Genomic DNA, 9525 nt, shown 5'->3' with positions numbered 1-9525 from the left:
GGATGAACATTTGACATTTTCACGGTAACCCAAGAGGCTGTTTCACTGCGGAACAATCTAGAATGCTAACACTAAAATCGAGCTCACTGCGTTTGCACATCTTGCGCAACTCTCAGTTTTACGGTTTGAAGCCGACAGTTAGTGACAGGAAGCATGGCCATTAGTAACTACTCATCTACCACGTGTCAAAACAGTCACAGGTTCACTTTGTAGCTTACATAAAATAATAACTACATTTAGCCTCCTTTCATCATTTAGGCTCTCCACCAGCCTTTCTGGAAAGTACATTAATACATAACGCCAAATGTCTATGTCCTTGACACTAATCCTGTGAAAACAAAGAGCAGGTGTCAGTTCAGAGAACAACAAAATAAAACAATGCTAGAATAAATAAACCCAAAACCAAAAATAACAGATTCCAGAGATGGTCGTTGCTCCGTGTTTACTTTTGAAAACCTAGCTGTCAAAACTGTGGTTACATGAGCATACCCAAAGCTCAGAGGATCTACTTCACTTGAATTATGAAATGCCCGACTCCAGTGTTATGAGATTTTATTTCTACGCATCCCCTTTGGTTTGCTTCCATGAGCAGACATGGAACATCTGAAGAAGCAGACAGGGTGGAAGGGAGTTAATCCAAAGGCACTGATGCTTGGATGCTGGAGACTGTTCCTGTGAACCTTAGAAAAACCAAATCTGGGAATTTCTTTAAAATTTATTTTTATGCAGCGCTCTTCTCTCAAACTAACAGAGCGCTGAGGAAAGGATCGGGAGACAGAATAAAAAGTTGGAGGTATATTGAATTGCTACAAATAGCTGTATTAGTTATTAAAGCTATAAGTAACCCAATTGGCCGTGGAGGAAGGGAAACAAAACTTCCAACCAAAGGGAAAGGGAGAAAAAACGTCTAAGGTTTTGAGTACCGGTGGCTGCCCATTCGTCCTGGGCATTCTGTACAGAAAAAGACTTAAGTGAACTTATGCAGCTCTTTATAACATTACCACAGTCCAACCAACCGGTGTCAACAACGGCTTGTCCCGGGTGGGGTTGCGGTGGGCCGGGGCCCATCCCGGGGGCACGACACACACCCTGGACGGGACACCAGTCCAAGCAGGACTCAAACCTTGGACCCACCACACAGTAGGCACCTGCCAAACCCACTGCGCTACCACATCCCCCCATTACTACAGTCACTAGACACTAATAGATCCATGGATTTCTAGTAAATTCAGTTAATAAAAATAATTTACATTTAGCAGACACTTTTCTCCAAAGCAACTCCCAATGAACTTTATGTAGTGTTATCAGCCCCCACCTTATTCACCGCAGTGACTTACACTGCTAGATACACTACTTACACCGGGTCACTCATCCATACATCAGTGGAACACACTCTCTCTGTCACTGACACACTATGGGGGAACCTGAACAGCATGTCTTTGGACTGTGGGAAGAAACCAGAGCACCCAGAATAAACAAGGGGAACATGCAAACTCCACACAGGCTAAGCAGGGATCGAACCCGCATCCTCTGGCACCACCCAGGTGTTGCGAGACAGCAGCGATGCGATACAGTGCCACCGTACCACTTGTTTAAGAGTGGAACAAAGTCTAAGACATCAGATAAAAAAAAAAAAAACCCTTCCAAACATGTTGATGGATAGAACAAGATCGAGAAACACTGCTGTTGATGACTTCAAGAGACCGATGACAACACTTTACACAGATGGTCAAAAAAGTAGCCGAAAGGATTAGTTCTTAGTTACGCAATCCACCCCCTCCTTGTTTGCCTTCTTTGTAAAGATCAAGTACTATTTTCAGAGGCATGGCAATTTAATGAATGAAGGGATTATTTGCATTCTGCACACCAGGGCAGAGATTTCAAACTCATTATAGCACCATTTTTTGTACAACAGGTTAAGGTCGTTCACTGTATTGACAACCAGCAGCTGGGCATAGACTATACAAAGATGCAATACAGTTATAGCTCCTTTTTCTTCCTGCATATGTATAAAGACCGAATGGAACCGTAGATGTTTACAGTGCACAAGAAACTGCTAGAGTAAGAAAATAGATTTACTCATTCAGCACAGAAATCTGCCCTGGGAAGCAAAAATTTTAGCACTACTAAGTCACTCACAGCTCTTTACACATTCATGAAGGTGCCGGTTTTATCGAAGCCGTTCGAGATAGGTTCTTTCTCCAGGGCACAGCGGCAGGGGCTTCTAACCAGCGTCCAGCTCTAACCCTAACCCACCTGCTGCAGAAAAGAGGCGTATGGCTGCCAGAAATTAGTAGAAAATTAACGCACACGGCTGCGAACACACAACCGTCCAAAAAAACGTCACAAAAAGTTTGATTAGTCTCCACCCATTTTCTTGTTAAACCACAACCCAAACTTCCCTCGATGCTGTTATAGTACGTTTCTAACAACTCTTGCATACTTGGCAAGTAAAGTATTTGAATGCTGTGGCCTACAGCCGAAGCTCCCTCCGTTCATCTGTGTGCAACTGAATCGTTTGCGTTCCTTCCTCCCGAAAAATTGACGTTTGATCTGCGGGACAATTCTAACGCGTGGAATGTCTGAATACTAATAACATAATATTTTATTGGAAAGCGTGATGTGATCACACCTGTCATATATTGTGAGCTTTTGACCCGCAGCCCTCGCTCTCTGAACGCGAACGTATTTGCGTTTTCTCGGCGTACCGTCGCTACGACCCCGTGCCGTTCACAAAACCGATACAAACGGCAAAGGCAGAGGAAGAGCGCCGTACATTTGATTGTTTTTTTCAAAAACGAAGACGCGTTTTTGCGGAAGGTCCGAGCTGAAGCGAAACCAACAAGGTAATCGGACAAATCAGTGTACTCCTGGGTACAAGGTACAGTAGTATTTCAAGCTATGGATTTTTCATATGAATGGACTCTAGTATGAGTATGAATGAATAAATGCAGTAGATCTGAGAGAAAATTTTGCTCGAATAAAAGTATTCAGCTGTACAAATGGAGCACCTGCAAAACTCTTTGGACAGAATTATCATCTATACCACAGGCATAACAATAGGGGGACAGGGGACGGGTCCCCCAGTGCTGAACGAAGCCTCCTGCCCCTCAGTGTTTGTGTACGGCTCTTCTTAGTAGTAGCAGTAATATTCTTCGGTGCCATCAATATCTGACAAGTCCCATGCAGTATAATCAAAATAATGTGCAAAAAAAAGCACAGTTAATGTGCAACCCTGATAAAACCGAACTCGGAGCGAACAGCTGAAAATCGGGGCGAAAATAATTCCCCTGCACCGTTTGCCGATTGCAAAGCAAATCTCGTTCATGGGTTGCTGTTCAGGCCACTTTTAATAAGGCTATCCGTGGTCACGGCTCCCATCTGCACCGTATAACGACACACGGAGGAGTTCGCTCACTTTCCGGAAGGTGAGTCAGCCTTCTCTTCATGCGGACCCCCGCTTGCTTCCCGCTGCGCAAATGACCAGACAAATGGCCAATTACAAAAGACGAAAAGGACATGAAATCAAATCAAAGGCCTGGTCAGTTTTTTTTTTTTTTTTTTTAAAACACGAGTTAATTTATGCAGATATGCAAATGTGCTTTCCTTAGTCTTTGTGCGGCAATGACAAAATATGAAGCTGGAGCTGTTCGGCAGCACAGGTGGCGGGGGCTCAGAAAAGTAGCCGACGGCACAACGAAGGGCAGCGGTGATGTGGTCTTGGTTCAACCGCGTGACTCACTTTCATCTCCCGCCTCTTTCCGCTTCCCTGTTCTACACGGGGAGCCCAGGGAACTGGTTTATTTTGGGCAGAGGATGTGAGAAACGTCAGCCGTTATTAATGAAACGAGCTCCGAAGAGGCAGGTTGGAAGCCCGTGTAAATACTAAATACAGAAGGACTTCATCATGAAGATGGGGAGGAGAGGACAGGGCAATGGTGGCTTCCTGCTAATTTATCCACATTAAAGAAGAATTACGTTCAATGTTCTGTCGCTGTCCGTGGACCCGCTTCCTGAACATATTTGTCCATATAAAGCAAACGGTGAAAAAAATATGTATACTTGATCATAGACAGAAAATGACCACTGATAATAAATAAACATACAGTGATGCTTGAAAGCGCGTGAACCCCTTGTGTCCCTTGGTTTTTACCGCAAAATCATTATTTAATCAGAAGCAATCTTTCTCATCTGACATAATACATTTATTCATTTAGCCGATGCTTTTCTCCAAACCAACATACAATGTTACTACCATTACTTACCCATTTATATACCTGGGTAATTTAGGGTACCTTGTTCAAGAGTATTAGCACTGCAAGTGTAATTTAACCCTGCGCCCTTTCGCTCCAAAGGCAGCAGTTCGAACCGCTTTACTACCAGCTGCCCACCATTATATGTAATTGGTAATTACACATAATAGGTGTATAATTACTAATTCCATACGGTGCTTTAGAGGAAATTGTGTGAAAATGGAAGTAGTGCGGGTGTAACAATAAGATAAGGCCAAGTTGCCTTGGTTAAACCAAGTAGGTAAGTAGACTCAGGTGTGTAAATCACAACAATTCATTCATTTTATACATTTATTTGAAGATTCGGTTTTCATAAGTTTAATGTTTTGAAGATTCAGATTTGATATGTTTCCGTACATTACATGTAAATGTATGCGAGTTTATCCGAATAATTTTTACAGGAAAATAGTCTATACGGTTCACGTACTTTGAAGCAGCTCTGTACTTTAAGCGGGTCTCGACGCAGATACCTGAAAAAGCAGGCAAACGTCTCAGGGATGACGCAAGCGAAAATAAGGCGACTTTCAGAAATCTTCATGATTTCTTCATGCTGAAAGAAGGGGCAACAGAACAACATGTTTTAAGCGGGAGATGGAAATTCTGCTTTTCTAGCTGGATAAGAGCGTCCTCTCCTGGTGAGGAGCAAGGTCTCGGCATGGAATTTATTTCTGAGTACATGACCTTCCCACTGCAGCACTGACAGCTTACTGTGTGTGTAGGTGATACTGTATAATTCATGATCCACATCAGTGTATGGGATGTGTGAGAGCTACAGGTCAGAAGGCGACGTTGGCTGTAGGTGTTCTAGTTGTACGATGCAATCCTTAGACTAGATCAAAATAAAATATTTACCTGCAACCCTGATGGAAATCTCACATTAAAGTTTTACTGCGGACAACGATCTGACTTCTATGTTTAGACATCATTGGAAGTGCTTTTGCAGTGTCATGGGCACATTTATTATTGTTCTAAACATGTCTGCTTTCACCTTGCACATCCCATATGCCATATTATATGTCAACAACCGTTTGTCCCAAGTGGGGTCGCGGTAAACCAGAGCCTAACTGGAAACACAGGGCACAAGGCCGGAGGGGGAGGGGACACACCCAGGACGGGACGCCAGTCCATTGCAGGGCACCCCAAACAAGGACTCGAACCCTGGACCCGCCGCACAGCAGGCACCGGCCGAACCTGCGGCACCACCACGCCCCCCGGACACAATTACTCTTGGATTAAAAAAAAAATTTTAAAAAAAAGCTGTGAAAATGAAATCCAGGATACCTAGGGAAATAAAATCAAACCACACAACACAAGTCATTAGCTGAACTTAGTTTCCAACTCATTAGTGGGAAAAAGTTAATAAATAAAAGAGCAGCTCTTAATAGTGCGTACTGTGTCCATGTAAACATTTTATCTTTGCTTGGTTTCATCAGGGTTATAATTAAAACCAAATGTCAAAACACAAAAACGGTCGCTCGCATGTAATTACCAGGTAGTTCAGCTTTTAGCTTCAGTCATTATTTTGTGACGTGACACCAGAGACACACCAGCGGATACTGACAGCGGCTAAGCCAGTTTGCTCTTGTCCCGTTTCCATGACATCCCAGTTTTGTTCCCTGGAGATAAAGTCCAGGACATCAGTACAGTGCAGCCCTAGCTCGTTGAACACACTGCACATCCAACCAACCAATTGCAATAACCACTTGTCCCAAGCAGGGTCATGGTGAGCTGGAGCCTATCCCAGAGACACCGGACGCAAGGGGTGGGGGGCACACCCTGGACAGGACGCCAGTCCATCACAGGGCAAACATCTTACTCAAGGGCACCACAACCGGAGATCGAACCCGCAACCTCCGGAGCTAGAGGCAGCCGCTCCAACCACGACGCAACCAGCTGCCTGGTATTCTGCACATCATTGTAGAGAAATGTGAAAACAGAACAAAATGAGTTTCCTGGGTTTCACTCCTTGAGGTAAATACCCTCCAGTTTCAGATGAATTCACTTAATCGGTCTCTCCTAAGTTGACGTTAAGAGAGACCGATTTTGCAAGCCTTTCCATCGAGGATGTTCTCCCACCGGCTCGTCCCGTTTCCAGAAGAACCTCCACGAAATTTGGTTTCTGCGACGAACATCTGGCATCAGCTGGGTTTCCAGATCTCAGTGTTTATCCTCACGATGCGCAGCAAGCGGAAGAGGATGACGGTCACTTTCACCAGCACTAGGGCAATGGCTCTTCACGTGGCACTTGATCCCGAAAGGCCTGTTCTCCTTTCAAATGTAAACGAACCCATAACAGCTGAACCGAGCGACATGATAAGATCTTGCAATATTACTGCCTTCTGCAAGTCACTTGCGGGATGATTGATATTTACCACAGTGGCTCAGTTTACATGTGTCATCTTCAGGAAATTAGTAATATCTGAAATAATGCCGTATTACTATTAAGAGAGTTGTTCAAAGTACATTATGGTGAATATAGAGAAAACTGGGGAAAAAATACATTTGTGATTCACGTTTAAAAACACAAATTATGAGCACAATCTCACTCTGTGCCTTATAATAAAAAGATCTTCGAATGGAGTGAAGAAAAATGGACGTGGACTATAACGTTGTTGCATCGGTACAATAGTAGTATACAGTAAGTATAGTGTATCTAGTAAAATAATGTTACTAGAATTAACACGGAGTCGGTAGGTTTTCATACAAGATACTGGGTTGAAAAACACGTTACATTAAAAATACACATCACACTGCGTATGTATACAGAAATACTAAAGAGGATATATCCCTCCTGTTCAGCTGTATATTAGTGTTTTAGCTGGTAGGGTAGTGGTTCGAGCCTTTGGACCCAAAGGTCGCAGGTTCGAATCCCACGTCCAGCTGTAGTACCCTTGAGCAAGGTACTTACCCTAAATTGCTCCAGTAAAATTACCCTGCTGTATAAATGGGTAAATAACTGTAAGTACCTCAACTCAACAGCGTAAGTCACTTTGGAGAAAAGTGTGACTGAAATGAGTAAATGCGTTCGCATTAATCTCTATTTTCCCCTATATGCACGGTATTTTTCAGCTGTAAAATTACTGCAGCTTCACTACCTTCGTACCGAGTTTCAATGCAGCAAACCCCCGTGCTGCCCGTATGACCTGCCCCTGGTTTCGGTGCTTTGCACGGCTCACACACTCTTACTGTTTTGCTTGCGAATAACTGCTTTTGGAAATGAGGCCTGGGAAACCCCTTTGTGTGTCTGCGCGATACCATGTGAACAGGGGAAGAACAGCAAATGTTGATAAAGCTCGACGTACCTCAACAAGAAATGAGAAAATCATGAAGAAGCGATGATAATGACAAGGTGATGAAACCACTTCCACCAGAACACATATATTCTCGCAAATATGCGCTGCCTGGTACGTTATGATACCGTCTACTGCATGTACGATAATTTCTTTTAACGGAACGCAGAGTTCTGAGAATAACCTTGTTTTTGGGCACTTTAAGGAAAGTTCACTGGACTGAGTAGAGCTGCCACGGCTTTGTGGGAAACGGAGCAGAAGACAAAGGCTCCTGGTTTAAACACAGGGGGGTTAGAGCCGCTGCACTTGGATCCGAAGGTTGGCGGGTCAATCCCCACCTCTGGCTGCAACACCCCCGTGCAAGGTACCCACCCCAAATTGCTCCGGCAAAATTATGCAGCCATCTGAACGGGTAAATAATTGCAACCTTAACATTGTAAGCTGCTCTGGAGAAAAGCATCGGATAAATGCGAAGTAAACGAAGCCCCGTTTCCTGTGCCGAGACCAAATAAGGACCTTTCTCGTTTCTTCTTTGTTTTGTAACGCGAAATTGTTGTGACCCCAGTTGTCCAAACTGTACCTTTTCTCCCTCGATTGGAGCTTAATTCTAGTTTTTTAACGCTGTGGTTTTTGGTGCTTTTTGTGCTTTCGCGGACAGTGTCGCTGCTTTCTGCGAGAGGCTAAATGAAGCACAAGTGCCGAGTGGCACCATACAGAAACGTAGCCTACCGTCACCTTGGCCCCCCCGCTTTCTGAAATCACTGCCATTCATCACACATGCATGTTGACTGAAACCGCTCCTCCCAAGTAGAGCCACGGCAAACCGGAGCCTAACCCGGCAACACAGGGCACGTGGCTGGAGGAGAGGGGACACACCCAGGACGGGACACCGGTCCATCACAAGGCACCCCAAGCAGGACTCGAACCCCAGACCCGCCAGAGAGCAGGATCCAGGCAAACCCACTATGCCACCGGACCCCCGTTGATCAGTTTTCTTGAAATATTCAGCAAAACTGCAACACCATGTGAAGATAATGTTGCCGCTCTTGTGCATTTTGTTTACATATTTTCATTTATGTATTTAACGGACACTTTTCTCCAAAGCAAATTCCAATGAACACTATGTAGTGTTATCGACCCACACACCTTATTCACCGTGGTGACTTACACTACTAGATACACTACTTACAACACATCACTCACCCATACAACACACTCTCTCTGTCACTCACACTATGGGGGGACCTGAACAGGATGTCTTTGGACTGTGGGAGGAAACCCACGCAGATACGGAGGGGAACATGCACACTCCGCACAGACCGATCAGGGATCAAACCCATGTCCTCTGGCACCACCCAGGCACTGTGAGACAGCAGGGCTACTCGCTGTGCCACCGTGTTGCCCGTATATGCACATATGTACACAGCTCCTGCGCTGGAAATGGAGATGTTGAGCTACATCACTCGTGTTCTAGATCAGCGGTGAGCGTAACACAAACCGGTCATGACTTCCACTGTTGAAATGATACAGCCTGTGTCACTGGACCAAAACACATACAGAGCATTCCCCCCCCCCCCTACAAGGCTTGGAAAATATACTCATTCCTCATAAAAGGGAGTGACTTTGCTCAGTGACTTCACCCCGTTAGGTAAATTCCCATTGAAAGGGGGTCGAACTGCTGTTATTTCCACTGGAAAAATATAACTGGTCATGTCACCTGAAACTAAGCAAAATGCCAAGATGACATATTTTAGCCATCGCAATCATAACACTAAAATACTGTAATTTTGTAACAAGAATTACTTCAACGCTGCCTCTAACGTTACGTTTTAATCACTCATTATCGATAACTGTCGTTCCACTGCAGACCTGCTGAGGGCTGAAGTCTACCAGGGAACCACAGATCAAGATACACACTGATCCAATATATTCTGATAATTTGT

Source organism: Scleropages formosus, chromosome 12 (assembly GCF_900964775.1).
Source record: "Scleropages formosus chromosome 12, fSclFor1.1, whole genome shotgun sequence".
Classification (NCBI taxonomy): domain Eukaryota; kingdom Metazoa; phylum Chordata; class Actinopteri; order Osteoglossiformes; family Osteoglossidae; genus Scleropages; species Scleropages formosus.
Note: the sequence above shows the minus strand (reverse complement) of the source record.